This window comes from Phyllobates terribilis, unplaced genomic scaffold (genome assembly GCF_046119375.1).
Source record: "Phyllobates terribilis strain yellow unplaced genomic scaffold, ASM4611937v1 Scaffold_62__1_contigs__length_8034531, whole genome shotgun sequence".
Taxonomy (NCBI): Eukaryota; Metazoa; Chordata; class Amphibia; order Anura; family Dendrobatidae; genus Phyllobates; species Phyllobates terribilis.
The window spans coordinates 5,006,447-5,019,351 of NW_027362822.1; positions in this window are offsets into that span (position 1 = coordinate 5,006,447).

Consider the following 12,905-nt stretch of genomic DNA (forward strand, 5'->3'; position numbering starts at 1 on the left):
TTCTAAGTGCTGAGAGGGGTTAATCGACCATGCTAAGGGCTGGGTTTAGTGAACAGCTAAAGAGTGGGTAGGAGGCTGTTCACCATATCTCCACCCCAGGGTATGGGCCAGAAGGTAAATACGAAGCTTTTGGACTCATTCAGTGTTTGGTGTGTCTGTAGATGAGAGCACCAGAGCTGTGCTCATGTTAAAAAGAACTGAACCTATTTGTTTTCCTAATTTTGGACTGGTTTATGCAGTACAATTTTAATAAATCAGTTGAAAACTTAAACAGAAAATGTTCCTGTATCTACCTCTAAGAAGCTGAGTGAGTCGACCTACTATACCACACACCCTGCACCCCTTTATCCCACACCCCTTACTACTCAGATGTGTTTTCTTCCATTTGGACAAGAAGCTGATTAGTGCGCCCCAGCAACCTGCCACCCTAGGCACCCGCCCTCCAGTGCCTAGCGGCTAATACTGCCCTGCTCAGGAATAAAAACAAACTCAAATCTGTCTTGGACAAAACAAGATAGACTGCCAGAACAGTGAGGTGTCAGGTTACACCTTCATTTATACTGCAAGGAGAGGGAAGGGAGAGGAGGGGGCAGAGACAAAAAGACACAGGTGGATGGAGCCACAGCTTATAGGTAATGTATTTCTCTTTGGTGGATTTACAGCCACAGCACAGTAATGCTGTATAATGTCCACATTGCTTCTGTTGCTACTGTCTTTGTGCTCAGAGCAAGAGCAGCAAGAATCCATCATGTCCGTGTACGGTATAGACATCATAGTAGCTAATCTCCACCCACTAGCTCAGAGAGGACTGAAAATCAGAGATAGAGCCTGCAGAGGGGAAACTGATGAAAACACACGATTCAAGTCATATAATAACCAGAAATAGTGACAGCCTGTTCTGACTAGTCACCTGAAAGGACAGGTACCCTTTAAAAGGAATCTGTCAGAAGGATTACACGCCTCAAACTATTTATATGCACATGTAACTCTTGCAAATACAAGTACAGTATTTCCTTTTGCTAGAGTCTATTACTCCGTTACAGAGAAAGCTGCATTTGAATGGATAAGCAAACGAGGCTGAAGTACTTTGGGTGTGTGGAAGCACTTCCAATGCCTCCGCTCTTCCCAGCTGTATTTCCCACCTATTGATGCCTTTTGCTTAACTGTCTCCTCCTTTTGGATTCTGGTCGATCAGATGCCCCTGCAGAGCAGACCCTAGTACATGTGAGTATTTGGTAAAGAGATTATGTGGCGCCCCTGAGGGTTCAGTCGCCACAGAGGTACTGCACCTCACCCAGAGGTGTGGTATCCCCTTCTCTCAGGTAAGGAGGGAGTGCTGCCCGGAACCCCAAAACCTGCATCCAACACTACACTACTCCAGGCCGGCTGGAAGGGCAAGATGCAATGTGTTTTCCTGCTGAGCCCTGTCCCTGGCTGGAGTGGGGGGAACCAAAAGGTAGGGGGAACCAGTAGTGGGTGTGGGTGGAGGAAGTAGTTAGAGGGAGCACTTTGACAGTAGGTATATAAAGGGAAGCCATCTTAGGGTGGCAGTGGAGTAAGAGGAGTGAGTGAGTGAGGACAGTCTGGGAGCAGAGGCTTTTTAGGACCTCTGCTCCATAAGTAGGGCCCAGTCCTAGAGGCCCAGGTGGGGAGCAGAGGAGTAGGCTCCGTTCTAAGTAAGGGATCCCAGGGGGTACGGCGAGTGCAGGACAGCACCCGTACGCCCCGAATCTGCCAGAAGACAGAGGGATCGTAGGCCGCAAGAAGGGGACCGGCCCCTGGTCCAGCCGTGTTACTCTAAGTCTCGGCTGGGAAAACCGGAGGCTTCTGGCTTATATAGTCAGTTGCCGAAGCCTCATTCTAATCCCCGTGAGGGTCAAGCAGGTCCGGGAACTCCGACGAGACAGGAAGGACTTCAGAGCACCCGAGCGGGATTGAGAGTGGGGAAGCGCAGGGCAGGAGGGAGAAAGACCCAGCGTGAAGACGGTCTAGCTAGGAACATAAGAAAGTGGGGTTCTGTCAGGTACTCCTAATCGGCCTGAGGAAGTGCTGAACCCCTGCCTGGTGAACGCAGCGCGACGTGGGAGGCTGACACCTGTAAAGTGCACGAGTGGAACTGTCATAAGAACTGTGAGTAAAGACTCGGATGACTGCACCACACTGCCTCCGTCCATTCCTTTCATCTGCGCCATCTTTCCTTCCCTGCACTACAATGCCCAGCGCAACTTACACTACCTACACTGCCCTGGACCCACACCATCCCTGCTGCAGTAACATCAGCTTCAGAGGACTGCTCCACAGCGGCGGCTCCCTTTTGCCGCGTTCCACGAACTTTCCAAATCCCCTATATATTTCCCCTTTTTGCTGACCGCCCTGGGTCACAGACCGGGCCAGCCACCGTGATATCCCCCACCGGCATACACAGAGGCCCAGCTGCCAAGTACCCCACGGCCGAGGGGGGCGCGTCAATTACTCACTATTAAAAATCCTGTATACTTAGTATCTTCCCCATTCTTACAATTCTAGGACAAGGGAGCCCCTGCTGCACCAGTATCTGCACCCAAAAGGGCTGTCTAGGTCTCAGGGAAATCTAGAAGATGTGCTCTCTGCAGTATAAAATTGCCTGGGAAACAGCTATGTGAGAGGTGGACCTCTAAAATCATCAGGGATGAACAGTCTACTTTTCTATCTGACATGAGGTCCATGATTAGAGAGGAGGTGCAAACTTCAATCTCTAATTTCGTTCCCCCACAGACATCTCAGCCAGGTCCCCGTGCTAAGAGACCAAGATGGGAGATGGAGCTAAGCTCAGAAGAGGACATACAATCCCTTGATTCTGATCAGGATGAGGAAGGCAAGATATGCTCAGAATCCCCAGAAGGGAAAAAATATATTTTTTCTCCTCTGACAACACAGACAAGATCCTACTGGACTGGGGTGTCTGGGGCCCACCAGGGAAATTAACTCCAGGGGCCCACCCACCCGGGCCCACCCTTCAGCTATTTGCAAATACCTGTTAGCCGTTATACCCATTATATTGGCGGCTCCTGCCCATCACTGTGCGCTCACCAGAACTGCGATGTACAATTACTGTAGTTTGAATGAATGGGTTTTTATTGGTGAAAACAAGTTCTCAGCGATGCACAGGTTGGGAAGGTGATCACTTATTTATTGGTGGAATCCGCACTGTCAGAAGATTGTGGCACTTTTGACTATTTGGTGAGATTTTTACCTCTGTATTTGTAAGACAAAACCAGGAGTGGAGCAATCCGAGGTCATGTTTTATGCATTTCTCACCCACTCCAGAAGGGGGCTGGAAGCAAGTGTAACTAGAAGGAAGCCCCACATGACCGGGATGTGCCAGGAGGGTGTAATTTTAATCCCAATATCCGGATTGGTTATAAGCCTGGAGGGGCGGGCATTGGAAGGGGCTGGGGAGATATAATAAGGAAAAGCGCGGGAAAACGGTCAGTCCAGGAAGGAAGTCAGCGGGGAAAGTTCCCACCCACCCACCCCTTCTTTCTGTTGGTATTCTGTGAAGTTAATGGTGAAAGGGTGGTTTTACTGAAGAGGAGATAAAGGAGTTATTACTATTGTGTATTATCGATGGGTTATATTAAAAAAGGACATGTAAAGTTTTATGAGGGTTTGTCGCAGTGGCTTGGCAGGGGGTGGGGTTCTTGGAGTTGGCACAGAAGTGTCGGTGGAAAGAATATTGGATAATCACAGGCAGTGCCTTGATTAACCGGGGTGATCTGGCATTTGGTTTTGGGCTCTGGACGGGGTTTTACCCTGGGAGCTTTTGGTGCCCTTGAGCTGGTGATGGACGGCTGAGGGTAATATGGTGGTTCGAGTTCGGTTTAATTTATGCCAGATCTAATTTTAACTCCAAGAACCCTCCCTTCTTATTTATTTTATAACACTGTTAATATGTTAATGTTGTTTGTTAATAAAATGGCCGCTGTGGCCAAATTTATCCAAAGAAATACAGGTGCAGTGTTTTTATTTGGTGGGGGAAGGTGAGTGCTGGAAGGTGGGGGCATGTTGATCCATGGAACCCGTGTTGGCAGTACACGGTCATGGTTTTGTCTTATAAATACAGAGGTGAAAATCACACCAAATGCCAACTTGCTTTCTCTGGTGAACCTCTATAACTGCATCTCTGCTGCTGTGTAATAGTCACAGGACAGGGAGGGGTTAAACATCCAAGTATTTAATATCTATTGGAAATAAAGAGGTTTCCCCTTATTGATATCAGATAAAACAAATGACCAACCACAATCCACTCTACCAAGACCAATATTACCAGATAGAAGGCAGAAATACCACCACACCGTGACCAGATCACATATTACCACCACATAGTGCCCAAATAATGCCACATACAAGGCACAAATACCGCCGCACCATGACCAAAGCACATAATACCACCACATAGTGATCAAATGCTACCAGATACAAGGTATAAATACTGACACACCATGAGACCACATATTACCACCACATAGTGACTGAATAATACCACATACAAGGGACAAATATCGTCATGTCATGACCAAAGCACATAATGGCACCACATAGTGACAAATAATACTAAAATAATAAAAATGTAAAAAAAGCTCTGTATATAGTGTCAGTGTACAGGTTATACAGTGATCACCAGTGACATTATACACAGGAGCTCTGTATATAGTGTCAGTGTACAGGTAATACAATGATCACCATTGATATTATACACAGGAGCTCTGTATATAGTGTCAGTGTGAATGTATAGGTAACACATACTCACAAGTTCTTTATCTGCAGACCGATATATCACATCTTCTATGCAGGACTTATCTCTGCAGAAAATAACATAGTTAGCTATAACTGATCACTTCCAGAGCACAATCCACACTTTTCCCAAGATTTCTACACTACATGAAATGACAAAAAAAGAAACATAGCTCAGCACTACACAGTAACAGTGCTCCAGTGTCATTCTGTGCCTGCTCATCTGTCAGCAGACATATTTGTCTAATGGCAAAGATCTAGCAGAGCTGAAGACAGAAGACCCATGGATGATGTCGGAGCGAGGATTTTTTTTTAAATTAAAGATGGAGTCTCTTAGGCTTAGTTTCCCACGCAGCATAATAGCCGCATATTCCTGCTTTTATGCGGCGCTCCTGTCATCAGGATTTTGATAATTTTGAGTATTTGTTCAACAGAGGTTGATTTTGAAAGGAGAGCGGAGGAATTGAAGCACAGGTTCTTAGATCGCGGATATAGTTGAAGAAGTATTAAGCATGCCTATAATCGAGCCAAAAACAGTAATCCTCAACAATTAATGTATTCTAATCGAGCTCACAAACAAGAGAACTGTGTCAGGATGGTGACACGGTACCATTCACAATGGCGCAAAATGTGTGATGTGCTTGGGAAACACTGGCTCATTTTACTAGCGGATGAGACGTTGCGCCAGTATTTGCCTATGTATCCGTCAGTCACAGCCCGTCGATCTCCGAGCCTCCGAGATCACTTGGTAAGGAGCTACCTTACACCTAATACTCAGAAGAAAATTGGCGAAATAGGACTGGCTAAAATAAGACAAACGTGGGGTTGTACCCCATGTGGTTCATGTATTTCGTGTCCAATCATCGAACATACTAAAAAGTTTCTTTCATCTAGTGGGAAAGAATTGACTATCCTACACTCCATTACGTGTACAACACGTAATGTCATTTATCACGTTACATGTCCTTGCTCTTTGGTATACATAGGTCTGACCACTAGGATGTTAAAGACCAGAGCGAGGGAACATGGACGTGATATTATGGCAGCAGCCACTGAGGATAATTTGGAGTTGTTGAAAACAATCCCTAGACACTTTAAAAACTATCATGCCTGTGATCCATCAGGTCTTCAAGTTAAAGGCATCGATGATGTTTATAGTACGTTGCGTGGAGGTAGTGCTAGTCGCCTACTTGCACAGAAAGAATCCAGATGGATTTGGCTATTGCAAACCTTACATCCTCAGGGCCTCAAGGAATCCTTAAGCTTTTCACCATTCCTCTGATTGCCTCTATCTCTCCCCCACCCCTGCACCCGCTAGATTGATCGGTATTTTAATGATGTTTATAACCCCCCCCCCCTTGTTTTATCCTCTGTTGTCTAATTAATGTTCATTTTTTCCTTAGTACATACTCTCTTGTCCGTGATTGCGGCTGCCTTCCGTGTCTCTTTCTGCTGGTTACTCCTATTGATGGATGGCTGTGGACGATTTATACATCTTGATTAATCAATGATTCTCCTGGACTACTGACAATAGGTCACAGAGATATTATCATCTACTGGGACAAAGAAAAGCTACGCAACGAATGAATTCATCTAATTGCTGGATATACTTGATATTGAGCTGTATTATGCGGTGTATTGTGTTTTTTGTATGTTTATGCTTACAACCTATTGTGTAGGATTTAATTGTTGAATGTTTCTATCATTTTTCTCCATTACACAGTGTACTGTATCTTTTATATGTACATATTATGACGCGCCCCCTGGGCCAGTGTTGTTTGGGGGATACCCGGAGCCGGATCAGATGGGGGTTGTAGTCTCCGAGTGGCTGTGACCCGGTCCGTGCCCAGGGTGTCAAGCTCAGTGTGTGGCAGTCCTTATGATGTTACTAGATGTTCTTTTGTGTCGACTACGCCACCCGTTGATTTGCGGTCAATACGGCCGCCGCTGCAGCAGGGTCCACTGAGGCTGATGATGTGAGTGCAGCTTAGGTAGTATAACCCCCAACGGGAGGGGTATAGCCTCAGGGGGTCAGTTGCAGAGGATGGGGGTTGTGGTGGTGCAGCGGGGATGGAAATGAGACTCAGAGTCGGGCTGTGCAGTTCAGGGTTTGTTTACTTACTGCAGTTGTTCTGGTCACTCCGGCCTTAAGTGACCACCCGAGCCGTGCTGCGTCCACCAGGTCCTGGACTCGGCCAACCCCCAGGTGATTCTGGAGCGTGGTCCTGAGCTCCCTTTCTGTCCTGTCCTCTTCTCTGGCCTTCCCCACCAGGGATCCACCTATGTCCGGCTCCCTCGGGCCTCTTGGTGGTAAACCCTTGTCTCTGGGTTCCCTGACCCTATTCCTGGTCTGCCTTCCGGGTGGATTTAGTGGGTGATCGTGGCAGATCGATCCTGCCCACGACCTCCGGTTCCTGGCTAAGGTGTGCTGTAGCCTCTGCCAGCTTGGGATCCGGTACCCTGTTGCCAACTCTTCACCCTCTGGTCTAATTTGGGCTCTTGGAGTTCCTTCTTTCTCCCCCTCTGGGTCCTTCTTTCTCCTCTCTCTCTCTGGGCCTTGGAGCTGCTCTTCTTCTCTGCTCTGACAGACTGACCTCACTCTGCAAAAGACTGACTTCACTCTGCAAAAGACCCTGTCCTAAGATGGTGCCCACCTTATATACTCCCTCTATGTGTGAGCTCAGGTGACCAGCACCCAATGAGCTCCTAGCATTACCCAGACTGCTCCCCCTATCTGCCCCTACACTACTGGGATGTTCCACCCCCCTCCCACTCCAGCCAGGAACAGACACTGTCGTACCTGCACATTTCTCTAGTGGGAGTACCATCGGTCTGTTCCCCGGAAATGGGATGTGTGTAGTGCATGCAGCTAACTGAGCTCAGTTCCACACTCCATCCTTACCCGGGAGTGGAATATCACACCTCTGGCTGAGGTGCAATACCCCTGTAGCAGCCGAATCCTCAGGGTGCTACATTCCCCCCTGGTAAATCACAGCACGTCCTCGGGCTGTAAGATATAAACAAAAACATCCAAAACATACAATTTTTTTTCATAAACATAAACATATAAAACATATAAAACATCATCAGCAGCAATAAACTTTTCATATAAACATTCTTGTTTCTGGTTCCTCCGGTCACGGTGCAACTTGTGACCGGGTAAAGTGCGACAGTCTCTCTTGGAATAAAACAGTTTCCTATAAAACCGGTAGGGGGCGCTTTAGGAAGCGCAACTATATACAAGGGGATATGGCCGCTCTCAGTCCTCGGCCAGGTATTAGGGAGGATTGACCGCTCTCAGTCCTCGGTCAGTGGGAATAGGGACACACGGGGTTAACAGTTCACTCTTGTCCCAACGGGGACATATTTTAAGCAGCAACAGTTCTTATACCCTGACGGGTAACTTTATACAGTCTCTCTCTACCGTACTTCAACGACGGCGTCCTCCTGCTCCTTCTTTAGATTCTTCAGACCCGTCCGGGTCCTCTTGCTCCTCCTCACACCGCAGCTCCTCCTCCGTCAGGCGATGCACATGGAGGGCGTAGGGTCCTTTGGCACACTTGTGCCGGGTGAAGGTGACCTCGTCCCCTACATACAGGTCACGACCTCTGTGTCCCTCCGGCAGATGGCTTTCTACGTCTCTGCGGGTCACAAAGACGTCGCCGGGGGTCTGATGGTCTCTAATGAAGCCCCATCCGTGCTGCATGTTGAATTTTATCACAGTCCCGGTGGCACGGGGACCATGAGCTGCACGGGGTTTCCTCCTGGTCCGGCTCTTCTGCTCCGCGCTCCTTATCTGCATTTGCTGTTCCCGGACCCGCCTCTCTCTCCGCTCCCTCTCGAAGACCTCGAGCTGCTGCCGGCAGCACTCTGCACGTTCCGCTGCGGCCGCCCGAGTCTCCTGAGTGAACCCCATGAGGTCTTCTCCGGTGGGGTCCCACTCAAACTGTGCCTCCTCCAGCGGGGGCGAGGTCCTCTTTACGGGCTTCGGAGCCGGAATCAGGGGCTCGCACATGGGCCTTGCTCTCTGGAGTTCCAGCTGAATGTACTCCTGGGGCCATATGAAGGGCTGCCCATCCGGGCACGTATGCTGGGCGACTAGATCTTCACCCAGGTGCGGCACTCTAGATGTTGAGGGCGCGTTGATGGTAGCGGCGCCCGGGCTAACCAGGCCTTGCGACCAGGCCTGGGGCACCTTAAAGGCAAAGGGCACTGTAAGAACGGCGGCGCCCTGGGTTATTCGGCCCTGCGACCAGGCCGGTGGCTCCGCGGAGGTAGGGGGCGCTGTTGGTATTGCGGCGCCCGGGGGTACTAGGCCTTGCGACCAGGCCGGTGGTATTTCCTGCTTGGCCACGCTCGAGGTCGAGGCGTGTGACGTCACAGGGGTCGCGGCCGCGGTTTCCGGTTGAGGCCTAGTTGGCGGCGGTGACGATGCAGCGACGGGCACGGCAGGGGGAATTTCGAGCTCTGCGACGGGGAGCTGGGGCAGGCACGCGGTTTCCCGGCTCGGGGTAGAGATGTCCCCTTTACCTGCCTCCGTCCGTTCAGCTCCCTTCTCGGCGCCGTCTCCTGCCTTCATTCCTCCTGCGCCATCCTCAGAGGCGGTCTGTCTCCTCGTCTCAGGTGGCGTGCTCCGCTGACGGGTGCCGGTCTGCTGGGCCATCTCTCGGCTCCACTCCGCCAACGTCTCTCGCTGCACCCGGGCCATCCTCCGTGCGAGGCCCTCCAGCGCGGTCTGTGCACACTCCCGGTCTCGGGGGAGCTGTGCTAGGATCTCCAGCAGGCCTTCTGGAGTGGCGACCTGCAACAGGCTCCTGACCACTGGGTCGGTGCTGCCTGACTCTCCCTCCATCTCCGGGTAGGCTCTCTCTGGACTCTCTTCCAGACGTCTTGTCTCCGGGTGCGCTCTCTCCAGACTGCTCCAGGCGACACCCATCTTTGTTCTCTTCTTCTGTCTCCGCCCACATCGAGGGTGGTCCCGGGGCAACTTCAGTTCCAGGGGCAGTTCTCTTACGCTGATGGACACTTCCAGCATCACAGTCTCTGTTGGTGGGCGCGGTTTCCGCTTTTGGCGCCATTCTTCGACCTGGCCCACGATGGGAGGTGGCCTTTTGCCACCCTCTGGCACGCCCATAATGGCGTCCGCTCTTCCAAGGCGGGAAATCTTTGGAAATGGCGGGAATCGTCTCCCAGTGGCGGGAAACTCCATGGATGGCGGGAAAAAGCTGCAAATGGCGGACAACCGGTGGGAAATGACCTGTGATGGGGTCCGTTGGCGGGGACCCACCGGAACCGGCAGGAGACTTCTTTTTAAGGTAACGGTGAACTTTTCTTCAGGCACGCAGTACCCGGTTGTTGCGGGCACGTTATCCTGCCGACTACGCCAAAGTTGACGCGCCCCCTGGGCCAGTGTTGTTTGGGGGATACCCGGAGCCGGATCAGATGGGGGTTGTAGTCTCCGAGTGGCTGTGACCCGGTCCGTGCCCAGGGTGTCAAGCTCAGTGTGTGGCAGTCCTTATGATGTTACTAGATGTTCTTTTGTGTCGACTACGCCACCCGTTGATTTGCGGTCAATACGGCCGCCGCTGCAGCAGGGTCCACTGAGGCTGATGATGTGAGTGCAGCTTAGGTAGTATAACCCCCAACGGGAGGGGTATAGCCTCAGGGGGTCAGTTGCAGAGGATGGGGGTTGTGGTGGTGCAGCGGGGATGGAAATGAGACTCAGAGTCGGGCTGTGCAGTTCAGGGTTTGTTTACTTACTGCAGTTGTTCTGGTCACTCCGGCCTTAAGTGACCACCCGAGCCGTGCTGCGTCCACCAGGTCCTGGACTCGGCCAACCCCCACGTGATTCTGGAGCGTGGTCCTGAGCTCCCTTTCTGTCCTGTCCTCTTCTCTGGCCTTCCCCACCAGGGATCCACCTATGTCCGGCTCCCTCGGGCCTCTTGGTGGTAAACCCTTGTCTCTGGGTTCCCTGACCCTATTCCTGGTCTGCCTTCCGGGTGGATTTAGTGGGTGATCGTGGCAGATCGATCCTGCCCACGACCTCCGGTTCCTGGCTAAGGTGTGCTGTAGCCTCTGCCAGCTTGGGATCCGGTACCCTGTTGCCAACTCTTCACCCTCTGGTCTAATTTGGGCTCTTGGAGTTCCTTCTTTCTCCCCCTCTGGGTCCTTCTTTCTCCTCTCTCTCTCTGGGCCTTGGAGCTGCTCTTCTTCTCTGCTCTGACAGACTGACCTCACTCTGCAAAAGACTGACTTCACTCTGCAAAAGACCCTGTCCTAAGATGGTGCCCACCTTATATACTCCCTCTATGTGTGAGCTCAGGTGACCAGCACCCAATGAGCTCCTAGCATTACCCAGACTGCTCCCCCTATCTGCCCCTACACTACTGGGATGTTCCACCCCCCTCCCACTCCAGCCAGGAACAGACACTGTCGTACCTGCACATTTCTCTAGTGGGAGTACCATCGGTCTGTTCCCCGGAAATGGGATGTGTGTAGTGCATGCAGCTAACTGAGCTCAGTTCCACACTCCATCTTTACCCGGGAGTGAAATATCACACCTCTGGCTGAGGTGCAATACCCCTGTAGCAGCCGAATCCTCAGGGTGCTACAATTACACCGCATTTTTTGTGGTTTTTGACTGGTGCTCTCCGTCGGGGCAATGGCGCCATGCCCCCATGGACAGTATTTTTCGGTAATATTTAGTTACAATATTGGATTAACATTAGCCATGCAATTGATATGAAGAATGTCTTTGTCTTTTGATTATAATTGGCTACTGATGGCAATTATATGGGGGAAGGGTCCCACAGCTATGCATCTACTGAGATATATCCTGCTTCTTTTGATCTGCGATTTGTTTCCGTTGTGATATGTTATCTGTTCACACTTATTATTCTGTGATTGGTTCATTATTGCGTTAGTTGGGCACTATTGGGTTAAATAGCTGTGGTTTAGCCACGACTCTTCTCATTAGATCCGATTGTCCACTTCCTATATTCATTTATCTACACTTTTGTTGGGCGTTTTATAATGTATACTTACCACATTATAGCGCTATGTCCCCTGTTATGGGCTTTCCCCGTTGGTCAGATTGTGATGTCACAGCGATTTTCGTCCATGTGACCTGGGGGGTGTGGCTTGTATTTATGTGTGGCGAGGGGCGGATGACTGTGTCCCGACGCGTCATAGCAAGTCCCGCTCATGTGGCCTGGGAGGTGTGGTTTGTTATCACGGGGGGCGAGGGGCAGATGATTGCGTCCTGAAGCGAAGGGGTCCTACTATATACTTCCGGATGTGAGTGGTAATACAGGGGCACACGTGACTCTATATGTATGTATTATGGTGAGCGGTTGGCTATTCTAATTGCTGTGTCCTGTCTTACTTTCACCCATTGGACAATAAGCAATACTTAAGGGATACCGGTTCCAGACATACTATAACCCCCAGAAGAAGGCACAGCGCCGAAACGCGCGTAGGGGTGACGATACCTGAACTGACAAACAATACATATGTGAGTAATACTACATTCCCACTTATTTTCAAGTGCTAAATGGATTTACTTTTATATCAACTATTTATGCACTGTGCACCTTAGCATTTGCATTGAAGCTTTGATATTATGCTTACAGCTGGGATAGGGCATGTGGTTTACTTACCCATACCCGTATTTTCTTCAACTATGTAGGTTTAATCTATTTATTATATGATTGTATTGGTCTTGGCATCTCTATTACAGCTCACTACTTATGTATTTATGCCACTTTTTCAATATGGATGTTTTTTTAATTAATGTGTATTAATAAATTTATGATTTTTTTGCAAAATTATGTTCCTATACGTCATTTTTTCTATATGATTTGCTATTATAGACGTTGAACAGAGTCTCATTGTCCTACTATAGAGAACTAATTGTGTATGTGACCTTGGTGGTCAATTAATCTGTCTCAGCATTTTGATAAGTAAACTACAGGTAGTGAAAGGTTGGCACTGTTACACTGATTAAACAAGAACCATAAGACAGATTTCTTCAACCCAGGTATCATTTGAATCTGTGTTTGCAGTTAATGAGATGCTCGTGCTCTGGGCTTAAATAACCTTCCATGACCTTCCTCCTATTTTAAATACTGCAC